A 22,263-nucleotide genomic window follows, 5' to 3' on the forward strand; every position below is an offset into this window, starting at 1 on the left:
ACTTCTTTTAGAATAACAAGAAAACTCAAAACAAGAAGTAAATTTTCTTACCTTCCTACTAGTATACCATTATCTGAACTGTGATGTCTTATAAATTATTTCAGTAAGTGTGTGCTATTGGTTTATAATTGGTATTTTTGGCACTCAAAATGTTAGAGGGAAACCATCAGTAGTATTTGGTTTGATATTGACATAAATGTTTTATGTTGAAAGAGAATGTCTAACTGGAGAATCATATAAGAAGCATGAAAAATGATTTGTGGTGGTTTTACTTTTTTTTTAGTTTCTTGAATAAAATTCTTTTTCTCTATTGAGACATAAAGCTTCCTGAAACAGAGTAGTTGCCATTAACTCTTTACAATTACATTTAATTATAGTGTTAGTTAACAGTTTATTTTATTTTTGGCTAAGCAAATTCATTTCAGGTTGTATAAGAAGTTAGCTAAATTTGCAACATAATTTGATTGTTAATAACCTCAGTAGTAACAATCTCCCAGAAAGCCATGTCTTGCTTTGTTTTTTACTTTACTAAGTTTTAGGACTCTGGTTTAAAGGGAACATTTATGTTTAAAGGGAACATTTCAGCAACATTTCATAATTTTTCAAGTGTCTCCTTTTATTATTAAAACCTAAACCAAATAATTGCATTAAATTCGCTTTCAATTTCGTAATGAAATGGATTTGAAAAGATAAGGTCTGTTTCTCGGGGATAAGCAATTTGCAAATCAAAACTTTATGCTTTTACGAATGTCTGTAAATGATAACCTTGTAATAGTAGTTACTATTTAAATAAATTCCTTTAAAATAATTATGGTTAAGTTTCAGCTCCAACTGTAACTTAAGGAAACTTCTCTTGACAAAGGAAAACGGAACCGTTCTCCATTTCTCAGAAGCATTTGTCCTGTGAAGAAATAGGTTATATATCAAGTTAATTTTACATGTTAAAACTTTTTTTTAAGGATAAAGAATAAAGTATGCAGTTGTTATTAACTACATACAAACAAATCTAAAACTGGCATAAATTTGGTGGAGGAAAATTTCCTCTATTTTACCTTGAGGTTGCTGAGTTGCATTTTCTGCTTTTTATTCAGTTGGTGCTAGGTAGTATCATCTTGAGTATTTAAAATTCATTTAGATTGCTTTTGCAGGTATTAGCACCAAAATCTGCAATAACGCATTTCTATTGACTTAACACTTACAGTTTTATTTAGAGTATTATACTCACTTGCAGCATTAGTACTTTAAACTTCATTAACAGTAAAAGTCATTATCAATAAGACAAAAATAATTTAATCAAGTAGAAAAAGACAATAAAGTTCTTTCTTTTTGGAAGCTAGTTTTTAAAAATAAATTTTCCTGAAATGTAATCTACTTAACAGATTTTTATTAAACCATATGTTGAAAATAAAATAAGCCTAAGGAAATATGTAGGATTTATTATAGTGCTTAATAAAAACCTTTTAATTTGTCAAAATATTTTATGAATAGACAAGAAAAAGCACCGGCACTGCTGCTGCTATTAACACAGACTGAACAATACAGATTACGTCTGTCAATTATGTCTGTCAATCCCATTATGTGTGTTTGTTGTATTTCTACTTGTGTTCAAGTTTTTTTGTTTGTTTTTTTAATATATTTTTATTGATTTTAGAGAGGAAAGAAGAGGGAGAGAGAGACAGAAACATCAGTGTTGAGAGAGAATCATTGATCTGCTGCATGCCCTGCACTGGGGATCGAGGCCTCAATCTGGGCATGTGCCCTGACTGGGAATTGGACTGTGACCTCCTTCATAGGTTGATGCTCAACCACTGAGCCACGCTGGCCAGGCTTGTGTTCAAGTTTTGATTTTACATTAATATTGGATAGCTTTCATTACTATCTAAAATATGATTACTATCTAAAATAGTAGCTAGAAAAACAAATTTGTTCTCTAGTTGCTACTTAAACCTTTCATTTATTACAGCATTAAAGAATTCATATTTTATTTTACTTTTAAAAAGAAATTATTTATAGTAAAATAATTTGTGTTTCATTTTATATTATGTCATCAGGCTACCCAAGCTATTGAAATACTTTCCCAAGACACACAATTTTTTCAAAAAAGTCTTTTAATGAAGTTGTACTACGTAGTTGATTTCTTGGTGTTGTTCCCGATCCTGGATCCATTCCCTTTCCCCAAAAGTTTCATTATTAAGCAAGAAAAAAATATGATTACTTCTCTGATAACACCATGACTTTTAAGCTAAAAGGCAAAAAATATCAATGAACAAACCCTCTGAAATAGTCTCCTGTATCCTTTAAATTTTTATGAAGATAAATCACACTAAGTGAAAGGCCATATTAGTGTAATTTTTATGGTAAAAGTATTTTAATTTTAAATATGAAATTTGTTAAGGCTTTTAAGTGACATAGCTCTGATTTATGAAGCAAATTTATTTGCATTCAAATGTAAGTGTGATGGTCTACAAAAATTATAGTTGATTGAAAATACATATATCCTTAAAAATTAGCTGATACCTAAAAAAGAAACATCTATGTGAATTAGTAGCTTATTAATCAAGGTTAACTAAATAATAAAGTCATGTAGTAAGGCAAAGTGTATATAAAGTCTGTAGAGTGAATTATATATTATGTGGATATCATTATAATATACTAGAGGCCCAGTGCATGAAAATTTGTGCACTCGGCGGGGTCCCTAAGCCCAGCCTGTGCCCTCTCGCAGCCCGGGAGCCCTCGGGGGATGTCCGACTGATGGCCTGGAATGGGCCAAAGCCTCTAGTCGGACACCCTTGGTGCTGCCAAGGAGGCCGGAGAGGCTCCCACCACCACCGCTGTGCTCACAGCCGTTAACCTGGCTTGTGGCTGAGCGGAGCTCCCCCTGTGGGAGCGCACTGACCACCAGGGGGCAGCTCCTGCGTTGAGCATCTGCCCCCTGTTGGTCAGTGTGTGTCATAGTGACTGGTCATTCTCGGTCATTCCGCTGTTAGGGTCAATTTGCATATTACCCTTTTATATAGGATTATATAGGATGTCTGTAATATATTTTATGACACATTGAGGAAGAAATAATTATTGAGTTATTAGTAAGAAGTAATGGCATTGTAAACATTAGGAAATATATAGAAAATTTTCAACAGTTCTATTCATCTATGCTATAAATATCAGTTAGATATTTTATTTTTAAAAAATATTTTAATATTTTAAAGAAAACTCTTGACTTAGCCTTCTTGCTAACACATTAATTAAATGTAGCATAAAAGTATAATTGATAGTTAAGTAAATTCATGTAGCTGAGGATGACCTGTGAACAGAAAACTTTAATAGGTACAATGACATATTTATATAATATGTATATATTATGAAAATACATGTATATGAATTAAATCCATGATTTCAGGTTATTTTAACCTATATTTTATGATTTATGTTTTCATCCCAGACCTGATACATAAGTTAGTTCAGTAAAACATTAAAGTTGAAATTTTTAAGTATTTAATTATTCATCTTAGATTTTGTTAGGTATGTAGAATGGACATCTTTTATATATATTTAAAGAATCCAGTGAAGTAACTTTTAGGGTTATTTCATAAAGTTTATTTTCTTATAGACTAGCATAAACACTGCATTTAAAAATAAATGTTTTATCCTAATGGGTATGATGTTTTGATATGAAAAGCCATAACAACCCTTTTTATAACACAAAATCTTAATATGTCAGGGTTTATATATAAATTAAAAGTACACTTAAGTAATCAGTTATAAGTATTTGAATACTTCATAACAATATATAAAATGATAAGCTTCCCGAATATGAATTTAAACACACAGTGAAACTTAAATTAGCTAGTAAATATAAGAATTTGGGGGACTTTGTCTATAAATTTTGACCCTAAGTTTTTGTTCATGGGCTCAAGAGTTGTGGAGGTGGGAGGGTCATCTAAATTTAGATATCCTTTCATTAATGTAGACCTCTTAGCCCATTTCTTACTTTGATTAATGTGTACTATTTAGAAAGTTCATGGGGTGTACTCTTTTGCATTTAAAGTAGTCTTGAGTTCAAAGACTTCAGAGGGGAGAGGATTAAGGCAACTTTCTCATCTGAACTCCTGACTTCTCGATCACAGGTACTTTTTGCGTATACTAGTTTCTCTTTCTGATTTATTATGTGCAGACAGTTATTACATATACACATATGATTATCTTGAGTTTTTTTAAGGAGAGTGTTTTGTTATTAATATAAGTTCTCATTAATTTGCTTTGACTTAAAATTTTTTTATCAAATTGTCTTTGTAGAGTTTTCTACAAAATGATGTAGCCTCACAGAACTGTATTTGTTAGTTAGCAAAATGATCCTAAATTATTCAGATAAGGAACTGTAAATGTAACTAATTATGACCATAATTTTGTTAGCCTATCAGTTAAGTTTTTCCTAATCATCTAATTGTGATTTTAATCAATGATAATGTCTACAGGTTTGTTTTGTTGTTTTAATTTTAAGTATGAATTTAAAAATAGATCTGTTTTGGGTGGAAGTGTGTTTAACTTTTGAAGACTGGTTTGATTTCTCAGATATCTCTAATGTAATGATTCAAAGAAATGGGATATAATAAAAAATAGTAATACTAACCAGTCCTTATTTTCTTACCAACTAACTTATAGTCTTTAATGTTCAAGTCTGTAACTATGAACACTTGAAGTTCTGCATATTTACTATTCAAAAATGTCAGGAATCCATTGCACAAAATAATTTTAGGAACAAAGTAAATGGCAAAATCATACCTAATAAAATGGTAATATGCAAATTACCATCACTCCGCTACGCCCACGATTGGGCCAGCTGGAGGCGCGGGGGGCGGGACTCAGGGTGGCCGATTGGCTGGCGGTAGGAGCGGGGGGCGGGGACTCGTGAGTCCCCGACCCCCGTTCCTCCCGCCGGCTTAAACGGCCGGCGCTGCTTAGGCCTGCACTGCGGAAGACGCTGGTGGCGGAACTCCGGGTGGCCGATTGCGTGGCTGCTGGCACCAGTTTTCCGCCAGCAGCAGTTTTCCTCTGGCCACCCGCCGATCGGAGTGCCTCCCAATCGGAGTTCCTCTCGGGGTGGCCGATCGTGCTGGCGAGAGGCGCTCTGATCGGTGGGTGGCCAGAGGAAAACTGCTGCTGGCGGATAACTGGTGCCGGCAGCCAGGTGAAGGAAAAGTCTATTGCACGAAACTTCGTGCAACGGGCTCCTAGTATTGAATATAAGAAGCACTTAGCTCGTGCACCTAGGTCCGGGTGGGGCCGCGTGCCCCTGGGTCTGGGGGAAGCCAGGCGTCCCTGGGTCCGGGTGAGACCGTGTGTCCCTGGATCCGGGTGAGGCCTCGTGGGCCTAGGCCCGGGTGAGGCCACGTGCCCCTGGGTCTGGGGGAGGCCAGGCGTCCCTGGGTCCGGGTGAGACCGTGTGTCCCTGATCCGGGTGAGACCTCGTGCACCTAGGCATGGGTGAGGTCACGTGCCCCGGGGTCTGAGAGGCCAAGCGTCCCTGGGTCCGGGTGAGACCATGTGTCCCTGGATCCGGGTGAGGCCGCATGCACCTAGGCCCGGGTGAGCCCAAGTGGCCCTGGGTCTGGGAGAGGCCAAGCGTCCCTGGGTCCGGGTGAGACCATGTGTCCCAGGATCCGGGTGAGGCCTCGTGCACCTAGGCCCGGGTGAGCCCAAGTGGCCCTGGGTCTGGGAGAGGCCAAGCGTCCCTCGGTCCGGGTGAGACCATGTGTCCCTGGATCCGGGTGAGGCCTCGTGCACCTAGGCCCGGGTGAGCCCAAGTGGCCCTGGGTCTGGGAGAGGCCAAGCATCCCTGGGTCCGGGTGAGACCATGTGTCCCTGGATCCGGGTGAGGCCGCGTGCACCTAGGCCCGGGTGAGCCCAAGTGGCCCTGGGTCTGGGAGAGGCCAAGCGTCCCTGGGTCCGGGTGCGACCATGTGTCCCTGGATCCGGATGAGGCCTCGTGCACCTAGGCCCGGGTGAGCCCAAGTGGCCCTGGGTCTGGGAGAGGCCAAGCGTCCCTGGGTCCGGGTGCGACCATGTGTCCCTGGATCCGGGTGAGGCCTTGTGCACCTAGGCCCGGGTGAGCCCAAGTGGCCCTGGGTCTGGGAGAGGCCAAGCGTCCCTGGGTCCGGGTGAGACCATGTGTCCCTGGATCCGGGTGAGGCCGCGTGCACCTAGGCCCGGGTGAGCCCAAGTGGCCCTGGGTCTGGGAGAGGCCAAGCGTCCCTGGGTCCGGGTGCGACCATGTGTCCCTGGATCCGGGTGAGGCCGCGTGCACCTAGGCCCGGGTGAGCCCAAGTGGCCCTGGGTCTGGGAGAGGCCAAGCGTCCCTCGGTCCGGGTGAGACCATGTGTCCCTGGATCCGGGTGAGGCCTCGTGCACCTAGGCCTGGGTGAGCCCAAGTGGCCCTGGGTCTGGGAGAGGCCAAGCATCCCTGGGTCCGGGTGAGACCATGTGTCCCTGGATCCGGGTGAGGCCGCGTGCACCTAGGCCCGGGTGAGCCCAAGTGGCCCTGGGTCTGGGAGAGGCCAAGCGTCCCTGGGTCCGGGTGCGACCATGTGTCCCTGGATCCGGATGAGGCCTCGTGCACCTAGGCCCGGGTGAGCCCAAGTGGCCCTGGGTCTGGGAGAGGCCAAGCGTCCCTGGGTCCGGGTGAGACCATGTGTCCCAGGATCCGGGTGAGGCCTCGTGCACCTAGGCCCGGGTGAGCCCAAGTGGCCCTGGGTCTGGGAGAGGCCAAGCGTCCCTCGGTCCGGGTGAGACCATGTGTCCCTGGATCCGGGTGAGGCCTCGTGCACCTAGGCCCGGGTGAGCCCAAGTGGCCCTGGGTCTGGGAGAGGCCAAGCGTCCCTGGGTCCGGGTGAGACCATGTGTCCCTGGATCCGGGTGAGGCCGCGTGCACCTAGGCCCGGGTGAGCCCAAGTGGCCCTGGGTCTGGGAGAGGCCAAGCGTCCCTGGGTCCGGGTGCGACCATGTGTCCCTGGATCCGGATGAGGCCTCGTGCACCTAGGCCCGGGTGAGCCCAAGTGGCCCTGGGTCTGGGAGAGGCCAAGCGTCCCTGGGTCCGGGTGCGACCATGTGTCCCTGGATCCGGGTGAGGCCTTGTGCACCTAGGCCCGGGTGAGCCCAAGTGGCCCTGGGTCTGGGAGAGGCCAAGCGTCCCTGGGTCCGGGTGAGACCATGTGTCCCTGGATCCGGGTGAGGCCGCGTGCACCTAGGCCCGGGTGAGCCCACGTGGCCCTGGGTCTGGGAGAGGCCAAGCGTCCCTGGGTCCGGGTGCGACCATGTGTCCCTGGATCCGGATGAGGCCTCGTGCACCTAGGCCCGGGTGAGCCCAAGTGGCCCTGGGTCTGGGAGAGGCCAAGCGTCCCTCGGTCCGGGTGAGACCATGTGTCCCTGGATCCGGGTGAGGCCTCGTGCACCTAGGCCTGGGTGAGCCCAAGTGGCCCTGGGTCTGGGAGAGGCCAAGCATCCCTGGGTCCGGGTGCGACCATGTGTCCCTGGATCCGGGTGAGGCCGCGTGCACCTAGGCCCGGGTGAGCCCAAGTGGCCCTGGGTCTGGGAGAGGCCAAGCGTCCCTGGGTCCGGATGCGACCATGTGTCCCTGGATCCGGATGAGGCCTCGTGCACCTAGGCCCGGGTGAGCCCAAGTGGCCCTGGGTCTGGGAGAGGCCAAGCGTCCCTGGGTCCGGGTGAGACCATGTGTCCCTGGATCCGGGTGAGGCCTCGTACACCTAGGCCCGGGTGAGCCCAAGTGGCCCTGGGTCTGGGAGAGGCCAAGCGTCCCTGGGTCCGGGTGCGACCATGTGTCCCTGGATCCGGATGAGGCCTCGTGCACCTAGGCCCGGGTGAGGCCACGTGCCCCTGGGTCTGGGAGAGGCCAAGCATCCCTGGGTACGGGTGAAGCCAGATCCTGGGTCCGGGTGAGGCCGTGCGCCCCTGGATCCATCCGGGTGAGGCTGGGTCCCAGGCCCGGGTGTGACCACGCGCCCCTTGGGTAAGGGTGAGGCCACGTGCCCCTTAGTCTGGGTGACGCCGTGCCCCTGGGTTCGGCCGAGACCAAACCAGAGGGAGTCGGACCTCCATTACCACCATTTGTCCACCATCCAGAGCTGAGGGGTCAGTGCTGACATGTACACATAAGGAACTACTGGACATTGAAATTGGGTCTCAAAAGAACTGTTGGTCCAGGGGGAAGCTCGCTACAGATTGATTCATTTGCCTGTCAGCATAACTATTATTGCTCGTCTCACATTCAGTTCTTATTAGTATACATCTAGTGACATATGATCTCGCTCATCTAGGGGAAATGATGAACAACATAGACTGAGGAACAAGAACAGAACCAGAAGCAAGGAGGCATCGATTGGACTATCGGGCCTCAGAGGGAGGATAGGGGAGGGTGGGGGGAGGGGGAGAGTTCAACCAAAGGACCTGTATGCATGCATATAAGCCTATCCAACGGTTAAGTTCAACAGGGGATTGGGGCATGCGTGGGGAGAGGGGTGGGATGGGAATGGGGGGATGAGGACAAATATGTGACACCTTAATCAATAAAGAAATTAAAAAAAAAAGAAGCACTTAGATGTAATATCACAATGATCTTTAAATCAGTATTGATGGAATTAATGTGGAAAATTCTAATTCCAGGCAAATTGTATTTGATGATGTATAGTGTACATTAGGAATAAAAGTTCAAAAGAAGCTTAGGACAAGTTAAGAGCACCTCTTCTTTAAAATACTTGCCACTTATCTCAGTTTTAATCTCCACTCCCTCCCCATTGGAGATTTTTTTAGGAAAGCGATGTTACTAAAACACAGTTAATTCAGAATAGCTCAAAGACATTGTATCTGTCTCAATGTGAGGTCAGACTCTACTATATACTAGAGGCCCGGTGCACAGATTTGTGCACTGGTGGGGTCCCTCAGCCTGGCCTGTGCCCTCTCACAATCTGAGACCCCTCAGGGGATGTCAGAGGTCCAGTGCATGGATTTGGCCTGATCCCCACAGGCCAGGCCAAGGGACTCCACCGGTGCATGAATCCCCTTCCCCCTGAGAGTCATCAGTCTATTCCATGTTTCCATGCCTGTATGTTGAGTGCCTGCCCCCTGGTGGTCGGTGCGCATCATAGCTACTGGTCAAACAGTCAAACGGTTGGTCACTTAGGCTTGCATATATATATATATATCTCCTATATAATAAAAGCCTGATATGCTAAGTGTCCCATCACCCGTTCAACCAATCAAAGCGTAATATGCTAAGGCCGCTCAACCACTCGCTATGATGTGCACTGACCACCAGGGGGCAGACAGTCAACCGGTTGAGTAGTCGCTATGATATGCACTGACCACCAGGGGGCAGACGCTCCGACCGGTAGGTTAGCTTGCTGCTGGGGTCCAGCTGATCAGGACTGAGCGAGCAAGATGGGCCGGACATGCCCTGGAGCCCTCTCGCGGTCCTTCTCCAGCTGGCCAACCTTCCGCATCCCTCCCCGGCCCCTATTGTGCACCGGTGGGTCCCTTGGTCTGGCCTGTGCCCTCTTGCAATCTGGGACCCCTCGGGGAATGTCGGAGAGCTAGTTTCGGCCTGATGGCGGAACGACCGATCGCTATGACGCACACTGACCACCAGGGGGCAGACGCTCAATGCAGGAGCTGCCCCCTGGTGGTCAATGCGCTCCTATAGGGGGAGTGCCACTCAGCCAGAAGCCAGGCTCATGGCTGGTGAGCGCAGCTGCGGTGGCGGGAGCTAAGGACCCCTCAGGGGATGTCCAACGGCTTAGGCCTGCTCCCCAGCAGTCGGACATCCCCAGAGGGCTCCCAGACTGCGAGAGGATGCATGCCGAACTGAGGGGACCCCCCCACCCCCACCAAGGTCACGAATTGCTCCAGGCCTTTAGTATATTATGTATATATACATATATATATGTTATATATATGTTTTTTTTATTGATTTTTAGAGAGTTAGGGAGAGAGAGATAGAAACATCAGTGTGAAAGAGAAAATTGATGGGTTGCCTCCGGTACACCCACCACCACCACCACCCCATCCGGGATGGAACCTGCAGCCTAAGTTTGTGCCCTGACCAGGAATTAGCCACAACCTTTTGGTGTGTGGCACCACACTTCAACCAATTGAGCCACCCAGCAAAGGTCATATACTGACTCTTAAATTGTTCATTTCAGTACCCTTTTTTTTTACCTTGTCCTCCCCTCATAGGAACCATCATTACTAAAGTCTTCAATCTTATAGACACTCCTAGCATCCAGTTGATTTTACCTTGCTTCCCAGGTCACACCAGATTCCCAATTAAACTCTTCTCTGTCTACCACTGAGGCACTTCCTCCTTGTCTTTCACAATCATTTTCTACTTTAACTATTGCCATAATTTCTCCAACCCATTCTGGCTATGTACTAATTCTTTGAAACATAGATGACATAGAATTTAATAACCTATATTTTCCTTGTTCCTTTTGTGATCTTTGCAAAGATGGACTTATAAATTATTATATAATTTGATGAAAATTTGGTCAAATGTGACAAATATGATAAAGCAAAATTTTTCAGATATAAGAACTATCAAACACTTCCTAGAGCAGTAACGATCATGAAATACTCTATAAGCAGCTATTACATAGTAAAATCCTTCTGAGGAAATGAGTAGTCTAAAATTCTTGGCTTCAGGAGATGCTAAAATGCATTGAAAAGATATGCAGTGTCAAAGTATATACTCGGATATTGATTTTTCTTTTATTAATTGCTGATTTGCTTCTTAAAATCACAGAAATTAGAGATACTCTGCTACAGGAAAGTGAAATTATTGCAAATCTTCTCTCTGGTTATAGTCCTAAAACTAATCACATAGCAAATAAGAAGAATAAAACATAAAGTTTTATCTTTTGGATTGGTGGCTTGGACTAGGATATTAGGAATGTATGGGCTGTTGGCAAATTATGTAAGAAGGTTGAAGGGAAAATATATATATAATTGAGACTTACTGTTAGAGTTTTAGCTTAGATTACTGAGTAGATAGTGGTGCCATTTACCTAGAAGGAAAGACTAAGAAGGATCAAATTTGGGAAAGAATTGAGTGGGAACATACATTGAAAGAATTGGTTTCTGTTTACATTCCATCCTATGAATAATTTAGAAACTCACCCTGACAATCCTGGAAAATACAGGAAAACTGTAGTTGAATATTACGTATCTATTTATATGGAGATAAAGATTTCACCCTTAAAAAGTGAGTTAATTTCAGAGAGGTAAAGAAAAGCATCCAATATCATTCCATTGAACTTCCTGATTTGCACTTTTATTTTGCAAATTGTCATTTTTTAAAATGCTATACGAATTTTTTTGGTTAAAATTGGAGGGTAATATGAGAAAACAATCCTTCTATTTGGTAAATACAATAGATTGGTTTTAATTCTTATTCCTTCCTTCTGGTGTGCTTTACTGCGTGCACATAGTGTGGAAAAGCTAATAATTATGTTTAGAGGACTCACTTGCACTACAGAAAGTATTCTGGATATAATATATTCTGGACATAACATATCTTTGGCCACTTTTTGAAGATGGAAATTAGATGGAGGCTGCTTTTTCTCTTTTTAGCTATGGGTACCTATCCACCCATTTATTTAGTTATATCATTATTATTTTTTAAATCATTCATTCATCTGTTCATTCATTAACCTAGGCATCTTCTTTGGTATTCTTTCAATTTATTTCAGAGAGAGGAAGGGAAAGGGAGAGAGAGGTAGAAACATAAATGATGAGAGAGTCATTGATTCGCTGCCTCCTGCATGCCCCCTACTGGGGATTGAGACTGCAACCCGGACATATGCCCTGCCCAGGAATTGAACTGTGACCTCCTGGTTCATGGACTGATGCTCAACCACTGAGCCACACTGGCCGAGCTCTCTATCCATTTTTTGTTTTTGTTTAGTGTGGCATGGATTTGAAACCAACACTTTCATTGATTGTAGCCACCTTTCACACGTTCCTTACTATGCAGGGTAGAAACATACCAGTGGGAAATTGGACTGAGCCATTTAACAATAACAGTCAGTTAACTGTCATCAAAGAGGTAGAGCTGTGGGCCTTTGGGACTAGCCTCTGAGCTGACATTCAAGGCACCATTCCTGTCTTTATAAAACTGCCAAGGACAGGGCAGGAACGACAGTAGAAAAAGCCCTGTAAGGGGAACTAGCTCTGGAATTCAGGACGAATATGTCTATGAAAGGGAATAAATGCAAAATTGCATTACAGTAAAATCTCAGTATAACAGGCTAATTCAGGGAAAGGGGTGTCCATTAAAGCCAAAAGTCGTTGTATAATAAAGTAGATTTTCTGAATGCGTATGTTAAAAAATTGACAGTTTAGTTCGTTTACCTGTTTTTACTCATGTAGACACATTGGTGTAATTAAAATTAAGTATGTATGAAGTTTAGTTTCACAAGAAAGTTTTCTACATGTATTTCAGTAATTTTAAATTTATACTGAATAGGTTTAGTAAATGTGTGCATTCACCTGTCACCAGGAGTAAACAAATACACACAGCTGGTTCGTGGCTTAGCACATGTTGTTGGAACCTTGGGCCAGCTGGAGTTAAAACTGCTGCAGAAAGTCAGGCCACTGGACAACAGACCCATTACCATGTGTGATGCAGTGTGATCACTTGCTAATCATTCGCCAAACATTGTTTACAAGTGGTGACTCTGGGATTTAAATATGTACACTAGAGTTGTAGCTATGTAATATTTATTTACGTTGGAGAAATTACTACAGTTTTTTTCCTAACATATGTCCTATTCACTAAAATTTGTTAAAAATAACAGTGAATTAATAACAAAAATAACTTGTTAATTTAATTATAAGCAAATCTTAAGAGCATTTTAAAATTAACAGGGTGTTGATTTTCACATATGACATTCAATCTGGAAATTTTGTCTGTTAAATCTGAAATCCATTAAATCAAGGTCTGCAAAACCAAGAATTTACTGTAGGTGAACGACAGATTTTAAATGTTTCCTGTGTCATATATAGAACCTGTCTGGGCTCAGCTTTCAGATGAGATCATTTGGCTCTGCTATTGAAAAATGCAGTAGACAGAGGCAAAGGAAGGTAAAGTTGTTATGTGACCACATATACAAGAGTGGTCCCATCTATACATATAAAACCCTAATATGCAAATAGACTGAACGGTGGAACAACCGGTTGCTATGACATGTGCTAACCACCAGGGGTGCGCGCAGAACATGGCGGGCATCAGCCGCAGTGGGATGGTGGAGCAGGTGAGCGGGAGCACCAGACCAAGGCAGGGCACCGGTTGCTGTCATCAGGGCAAGCCTCTGGTGGTTACTGAAAATTCTTCCTCCTGTGCGTCGTGGTCCCACCTGGTGCTCGCACTGGCTGCCGGTGCTGGAGCTGCCGTTCGCACCCACTGCTGGCACCTGGCACAGTCCCGATCGCTCAGCACCGTCAGCGGATGTGAGCGGAGGCTGCTGGCTCCAATTCACCCTGAGGGCTTCTCCACCTCCCCCTGCTCCTGAGGGGACATCAGGGCAGCAGCTGCTGCTCGTACCTGCTGCTGGCGCTGGCCACAATCGCTCCACGCCGTCAGCATGTGGGAGCGGCGGCGGGAGTGGGGCTGCAGCAGGAGAGGCCGGGTGGGGGCATGGAGGATGGGCCGAGACCCGCTGCTGTGCCACTGCAGCCTCGCAGCCCACGGTTCCTTTCAAGGTGCACAAATTCTTGCACTGGGCCCCTACTCTATAATAATCTATACTAATAAAAGCCTAGCGCACGGTGAGGCCTGGAGGTCCTGCGGCTCCGCTTGGCGAGGAGAAGGCTGGTCCTTGCGCGGAGGAGGCGGATCCGGGCAGAGGAAGCAGGTTGCAGCAGGGGAGGGCAATTGTGGGCAATCAGGCTGGCAGGAGGAGGGCAGTTGTGGGCGATCGGGTCCACAGGGAAGGTCAGTTGTGGGCAATCAGGTCGGCAGGGGAAGGCAGTTGGGGACGACCAGGCTGGCAGGGGAGCAGTTAGGCATCAATTAGGCCAGCAGGGGAGTGGTTGGGGGCAATCAGGCTGGCAGGCGGAAGTGGTTAGGGGCAGTTAGGCAGGCAGGCAAGCGGTTAGGAGCCAGCGGTCCTGGATTGTGAGAGGGATGTCCGACTGCCAGTTTCGGGATCGGGCTGAAACTGGCAGTCGGACATCCCCAGAGGGGTCCCAGATTGGAGAGGGTGCAGGCTGGGCTGAGGGACACCCCTCCTGTGCATGAATTTTGTGCTCCAGGCCTCTAGTAAAAGCATAATATGCTAATTAGACCAGATGTCCTTCCTTCTGGACAAAGTCGCAGCGGGCGGGGGCCACGGCAGAGGCCCCCGGCCCCAGCAGTGGTGGGCAGGGGCTGGGGCCAAGGCCCTTGCACAAATTTTGTGCATCAGGCCTTTAGTAAGGTATAATGGAGCTGGAAAATTCCTTTCACCTAGGGATGGTATAGCTGTCATAATGTCATACTGCAATCCATTACTCACATGTTTGTGGTGATGTTGATATAAACCTATTGGGCTACCAGTTGTATAAAAGCATAGCACATATAATTATTTGCAGTACATCATACTTGATAATGATTATAAATGTTACAGGTTTATGTATTTACTATACTTCTTGTTATTTTAGAGTGTACTCTTTCTATTTAATTTAAAAAAAAGTTTGCTGTAAAACAGTGTATCATGTTATGCCAGCATAACAATCTCATCTCAATTGTATTATTTGCTCTTGTGCTTGATTTAATCTCATGTTTTTTGTACAGTAACATGCTGTACAGGCTTGTAGCCTAGGAGCAGCAACAGGTTATAACTTATAGCAGGCGTCCTCAAACTACGGCCGTGGGCCACATGCGGGTGTTTTTGCCGTTTTGTTTTTTTACTTCAAAATAAGATATGTGCAGTGTGCATAGGAATTTGTTCATAGTTTTTTTAAACTATAGTCCGGCCCTCCAACGGTCTGAGGGACAGTGAACTGGCCCCCTGTTTAAAAAGTTTGAGGACCCCTGACTTATAACCTGGGTTTGTAGTAGGCTACATCATCTAGGTTTCTGTAAGTATATCCTATGATGTTTGCACAACAAAATTGCATAACAATAAAGTTCTCAGAATGTATTCCTGTCATTAAGTGGCATGTGATTGTATTAACTCTAATATCTAATACTTGTTCTGTGATGCTTTTTAATTTTCTATGTATAGGATCATGTCGTCTATGAATAGAATTAGTATTAATTCTTCCATTCCAATTTGGTTTCCTTTTATTACTTTTTCTTGACTAATTGCTTAGGTTAGAACTTCCATTACACGGTGTCATAAGCAGATATTCTTCTTATTACTTACCTTAAGGGAAAGCTTTTAGACTTTTACCATTTAGTATGAGGTTAGCTATGGGTATTTCATAGATATACTTTATCAACTTAAGAAAGTTCCCTTCTAGTCTTTGTTTAGTGTTTTGTTATCAAACAGTGTTGGATTTTATCATTTTTTCCTGCATTAATTGAGATGGTTATGTGTATCTTTATTTAATCAATATGGTGTGTTACTATTTTCATTGATTTTCATACACTGTAACACCCTTGTATTCATGGGATAAATCTATTTCACTTTGTCATGGTCTATAATCCTTTTTTTTATGCTGCTGTATTTGGTTTACTAGAAGTTTATAGAGGAATTTTGCATTTATATTCATAGATATTTGTCTATAGCCGTGGTCGGCAAACTGCGGCTTGCGAGCCACATGCGGCTCTCTGGCCCCTTGAGTGTGGCTCTTCCACAAAATACCACGGCCTGGGTGAATCTATTTTGAAGAAGTGGCGTTAGAAGAAGTTTAAGTTTAAAAAATCTGGCTCTCAAAAGAAATTTCAATCGTTGTACTGTTGATATTTGGCTCTGTTGACTAATGAGTTTGCCGACCACTGGTCTATAGTTTTCTTTTTTTGTGGTGTTTGTCTGTCTGATATCAAAGTCCTATAGAATAAGTTAGAAAGCATTTCTTCCTCCTGTATTTTTTGGAAGATTTTGAAGAGGACTGTGATTTCTTTAAATGTTTCATAGAATTCACTAGGAAATCATCTGGTTTTAATGGTTGGGCTTTTCTTTGTTAGGCATTGGTGGGAGGGTGCTTTTTCCCTGTAGTTTTTGTGTGTGTGTTTTTAATTGATTAGTCACTTTACTTGTTATAGTTCTATTCAGTTTTTCTATTTCTTCATGAGTCAGTTTTTGTGTTTCCAGGAATTTGTCTGTTTTATCTGGGTTTTCTAATTGTTTAGCATACAGTTAATTGTTTTTATTTCTGTAAGAGTGTTAATAATGTCCCCACTCGTACTCCTGAGTTTATTAATTTGACTCCTTTCTCTCACTGTAATGTAGTTTTGTCAATTTTGTTGACATTTTCAGAGAACCAATTTTTAGCTTTGTGGTTTCTCAGTTGTTTTTCTGTTCTCTATTTAATTTATCTCGGCTCCAGTCTTTTTTATTTCCTTTCTCCTACTTGCTGTGGGTTTAGTTTGCTATTATTTTTCTAGTCCACTAAGGCAGAAGATTAGGTTGAGATTTGTGTGTGTGTGTCATCATTTTATCTGTAAAATTTCTTTTGAGCACTGCTTTTTAAAAAATAAAGTTTTTTTATTTATTTCAGAGAGGAAGGGAGAGTGAGAGAGAATGAGATAGAAATATCAATGATGAGAGAGCATCATTGATCAGCTTCGTCCTGCATGCTCCCTACTGGGGATTGAGCCCATAACCCAGGCATGTGCCCTGACTGGGAATGGAACCATGACCTCTTGGTTCACAGGTCAGTGCTCAACCATTGAGCCATACCGGCTGGGCTATTATATCTTCTAGATGGATTGACCTTGTTGTCATTATATAATGTCTTTGTTTGTCTCTTAACAATTGTTTTAAAGCATATTATGCCTTTATATTATGTTAATATAGACATCCCACTCTTTTGGCTACTGTTTGCATTTAATATTTTTTCCATCCATTCATTTTCTATCTCTGGTTCTAAAATTTGTCTCTTGTAGATACCATGTTGTTGAATCATGTTTGTTTATAATCCATTCTAGTAATCTCTGCCTTTTAATTGCAGAGTTTAATCCATTTATATTTAAGTAATCACTAATAATATATATTTACTTTTGCCACTTTACTCTTTCTATATGTTTTATATCTTCTTTGTTCCTCAATTCCTTCTTTATTGCTTTCTTTTGTTTCAGATCTTATTTCCTAGTGTATCATTTGATTCACCTTTTATTTCTTTAACTATAGACTTTTTTTTTAGTGATTGCCATGGGGATTATGATTAATATCTTAATTTACAGCAGTCTAATTTAAATTGATACCAATTGAGTTTTGATCATAAAAATTCCATATTCTATATAGCCCTGTTCCCCTTCCTTCTATAGTTAATGCCACCCATTACATCTTTATACATAGACTTATATAATTATTTTACTTAGGACATGGATTCATAATTGCTGTTCTAATAATTACTGTGTTTTAAATCGTATGGAATAAAAATGGAGTTACTAAACAAAAGTACTTGAATATTAACTTTTATATTTATCTATATAGTTATTTTTACCAGTGTCCTTTATTTTTTTATATGGATTTCAGTTACTTTCTAGTAGTTTTTCCTTTCAGCCTGGAGGACTTCCTAGAGCAGCGGTTCTCAACCTTTCTAATGCCGCGACCCTTTAATACAGTTCCTCATGTTGTGGTGACCCCCAACCATAAAATTATTTTCGTTGCTACTTCATAACTGTAATTTTGCTACTGTTATGAATCGTAATGTAAATATCTGTGTTTTCCGATGGTCTTAGGCGACCCTGCTAGCGGTTCTCAACCTGTGGGTCGAGACCCACAGGTTGAGAACCGCTGCTGTAGAGCCTAAGGATTTTCTCTGTCTTTATCTTTTAACCATTTAGTTATCATATTCCTAGGTGTGGATCTCTTTGAGTTTATTTTACTTAGGATTTATTGAGACCCTGGATGTGTACTGTATATTCATGTCTTTCACCAAAGTTTGGAAATTTTTAGCCATTTTTTATTCAAAAATTTTTTTCTGTCCTCATCTCTCTTCTCACTCTTGGACACTCCTTATGTTGGTACTCTTGGTGGTAGCCTGCCAAGGCTCTTTTCATTTATTTATATTCTTTTTCGTGCTCCTCATATTGGTTAATCTCAATTTATCTATCTTCAATTTTATAGATTCTTTCTTCTGCCTGCTTAAATCTTTTTTTGAGCCTTCTATAGAAAAATTTTTATCTCAGTTATTGTATTTTTCAAGCCAGAATTTCTCTTTGGTTCCTTTTTAAAATTTCTGTCTCTTTATTGCTATTATAAATTTGGTGAAACATTATTCTCATACTTTCTTTAGTTCTTTGTACTTGCTCTTGAGCATATTAAAATAGTTTATTTATAACCTTTGTCTAGTAAGTCCAATGTTTGAACTTCCTTGGAGGCAATTTCTATTAATTTATTTTTCCCCATGTGTGAACCAGATTTTCTTGTTTCTTTGCATGCTTTATAATTTTTAATAAATACTGGACATTTTGAATATATAATGTGGTAATTAGATTCTTTCACCACACCAGGTTTTTTTTGTTTCTTTCTTTGGTTGACATTGTTTGTTTAGTGACTTTTCTAAACTAAATTTGTCAAGTAGATATTCTTTGCCTTGTGTGGCCAGTGATGTCTCCATTTCATTAGCTTAGTGGCCAGCTAATGATTCAGCAGAGATTTCCTTAAAGTTTTAGAAAAACCCATCCACAGTCTTTGCTGGTGGGTTCCTATATTGTGGCATGCATTTAACCCTTAGCCAGGCAGTTTACAACTCTCAGTTTGCCTTCATTTTCTGCTTGAGTACAGCCTAACCATCAGACAGTAGTGGGAATTGAGGTTTTTTTAAAAGACCTTAAATACCCTTTCTGAGTATGTACCCCACCTTGGGTATGCACATGGTCGTATGGTTTCTGAGGAATGTGAGGGAGCTTTTCAAAAGCCTATATTTCCAAAGCATCTTACTCCCTAATCTTTTTTCTCAAGCTTTTTGATGTTTCTATGGTATATCCCAATTGCTATCCCTTGCCCTGATTGGCACCAGCTAACAAATTTGCCCTTAAATGTTTTTGACAAATGTCCTGGATGGTTGCCTCTTTGCCCTGGAAGAGTTCTATATTTGATAAAATAAGGGTAGCCTTTTACACAATTTTTCAGGGAGCCAGTGACAGGCCAAACAAACAAACACAAATTTTGAGAACAAAGTCTGCTTTGATTCCTCCAGCACGGGGAACCCACACCAAGAATCCAGATTGGCATCTTCAAGACCCTAACTGATAATCAGCTGCCTTTTTCTTGATCAAGTGCTTGCTTGATTGCTGTAAGCCTTTGACTGATTTTCAGAGTGCAGATAAGAGTAATTTGGACAGTTTTTGCCGGATTATTTGTTGTTTCTGTGCAGGGACAGGCCCTTGGAGTTTCCTACCCTTCCATTTTAGCTGTTGTCCCATTGCATTGTTACAATTTTGACAAACATATTCCTTTCACAGTTGTTTTTTTTAAAGAATGACTATTTGTCTCTTCTTTACAGAGGTCATCTAAATATTAACATAATTCATGTCCAGCTTGCCAAAGAACCTTATCCAATTTAGAAGGAAAAGAATTCTGGCAGTTGAACCCAGTAGATCTCCTGATGTCCAGTGTGTCAAAGATGGTTAACCCACCCATAATCCTTTCAAAATTATTTCTCTGCAAGCCAGAGAGGTAAAAGATCTGTATAGGAGATGTATGTTCTAACATTCAGTTCTCTAGTAGAAATATGATGTAAAATGTGTTAGAAAACCAGCATATCAGAGTCTTTACCCTTAAAAATGCAATTGACTGTATTCACATTGTAGTTATGTGGATGTTTTCCATATATTTTATCAGATTAATAAGAATATTGTTCTCTTACCTTTTTTTTTATTTTAAAAAATTCCCCACAGTATTTGTTTATAATATTTATGAACTCCAGAATTACTTGTTGGCTACTACTTAAAAATAGATGAAATAGCCCTGGCCGGTTTGGCTCAGTGGATAGAGCGTCGGCCTGTGGACTGAGGGGTCCCCGGTTCGATTCTGGTCAGGGGCATGTACCTTGGTTGCAGGTACATCCCTAGTGGGGGGTGTGCAGGAGGCAGCTGATCAGTGTTTATCTCTTTTCGATGTTTCTGGCTCTCTATCCCTCTCCCTTCTTCTCTGTAAAAAATCAATAAAATATATTATAAAAAAATAGATGAATTAATGGGAAACACAATTTCAGAAAAACTCATGAACTTGATATGTCAAGTATACTGTGTATATAGTTATGCAGCACATAATGACATTTTGGTCCATGATGAACTGCATATACAACAGCAATCCCATAAGATTATAATGGAGCTGAAAAATTCCTATTGTCTAGTGTTGTCATAGTTGTCCTGACATCATAGCACAATGCATTACTCACATTTTTGTGGTGATGCTGGTATAAACAAACCTACTGCTCTGCTGGTGGTATAAAAGTAGAGCACATATAATTGTGTACCGTAAGTAATACTTGATAATGATAATAAAAGACTATGTTACTGGTTTATGTATTTACTATATATTTTTTTAAAAGAATGTTGTTCTCATTGCCTTCCCAAAGTTGTCACCCCTTGTGAAGTGACACAACTCAGATCTACTAACTGAACCCAAAGAGCCAACAGAGCTCTGAATATGATGCAACATTTTCTGGGGTTTAATTCTGTTTTCCTCTATTTACTAGCAGGATGAACTTAAGCAAATTACTTTAACCTCTCTCTGCCTCACTTACCTCACCAGTAAAATGGGCCTGGTAACAACTATCCTAATGTCATAGCTTTGTTAAAAAGATAACATAAGTTAATATTCACTAAGTAATTAACTAAAATTAAATACATAAGCTAGTTTGAGGTACTACTACTTGTTTAGAGCGTGTCTTTGTAAGAAAAACTCTGAGGTTTTTAGTTCTATCTACTTAGAAGTGGAGCTTATTGGTGAAATAACCCTACTAGGCAAATTTTTAAGAGGAAAATAGGCAGGCAGTATTGGTGTGTAGCTGAGAGGCTCATTCCTTAGGAGAAAACTGTATCTACAGCTGGGTGCAAAACCAAAGATCATTACACATTAGAAGAATGGTCTCCTAATGTAATGATCTGGGCGGCTAGGAGGATGGGCCAAAGTTGTGGGAGATGAAGCTAAATTATTGGAAAAGACAATGATGAAGGCACTTGGGAGTTATTGAAAGGTTTAAAATAGAGCCATCTGGTCACATTTACATTTAAGATACATATTGTGGAAAACAAAGATTGGAGGATTGGGTTCAGCATGCCAAGACTGGGAGAAGGGAAATGCCTTAAGTGACAGCCATTTTTATTTTTAAGTAAGTGATAGATGCTCCATAATAAGCATGTACTAATTTTGTAGCACAAGAAAATATATAAACTCTTACTTTATAAGAAATCTACACTTTAGGAATTTCTCAGTGTGATATAGTCACAATTTAATACAATCTAAAATTAAAGTCCCAAATTATTATTCATTTGACACAACCTCTTTGCTCAACAAAATTTCTATCACAGATTTTCAGTAAATAATCATCCTTTTCTACACTATGTCACCTATTATTTAGGTATAGGGAATACATCAATTTCAGTTAACAAATTAGAGTGAAAATTATAACCAGACTATCCACAAAACTTACTTGATGCTAATTTTATAGCTCCTCAGCCCTCTAAAAGTTACAGAAATATTCACACCTCAGTTGAAACTTTTAAGTTGATTGATAGCCGGTAGCAATAAATTCCAGAATATTGGTAATGGTTTATAAAGAAAAGCTTAACAGACTAATTGTCTTACTTTGCCTCTTTTCAACTCTCTTTTAACAGCTGTTTAGTCCTAGATATACAGATTCTTGTTTTGGTTTGGTTTTTCCGTCATTTGAACTTTTTTAGTAGTTTTAGGAATTAATTGGACAAATATTCAGCTATAAAATGAGGTAAAATTTAATAAGCAGTTTTATTATTTGTCCCACTCTGAACATGTTAGTCATTGGAATAACTTTTAAACTTCATGGAAATAAAATTTTAACCCCAACTTGACAGTGTTCTTTGTTATTTTATTTTATTATTATTTGTTATTATATTTTGTA

The 22,263-nt window shown here is 41.7% G+C and overlaps 1 protein-coding gene across 1 annotated transcript in view; it reads left to right on the forward strand.

Annotated features, from left to right (window-relative positions):
* The window catches only part of DNAJC1 (DnaJ heat shock protein family (Hsp40) member C1), a 214,157-nt gene that overhangs the window by 43,085 nt on the left and 148,809 nt on the right, over positions 1–22,263 (forward strand). The window lies entirely within an intron of this gene.

Source organism: Eptesicus fuscus, chromosome 2, assembly GCF_027574615.1.
Source record: "Eptesicus fuscus isolate TK198812 chromosome 2, DD_ASM_mEF_20220401, whole genome shotgun sequence".
In the NCBI taxonomy this organism is placed as follows: Eukaryota; Metazoa; Chordata; class Mammalia; order Chiroptera; family Vespertilionidae; genus Eptesicus; species Eptesicus fuscus.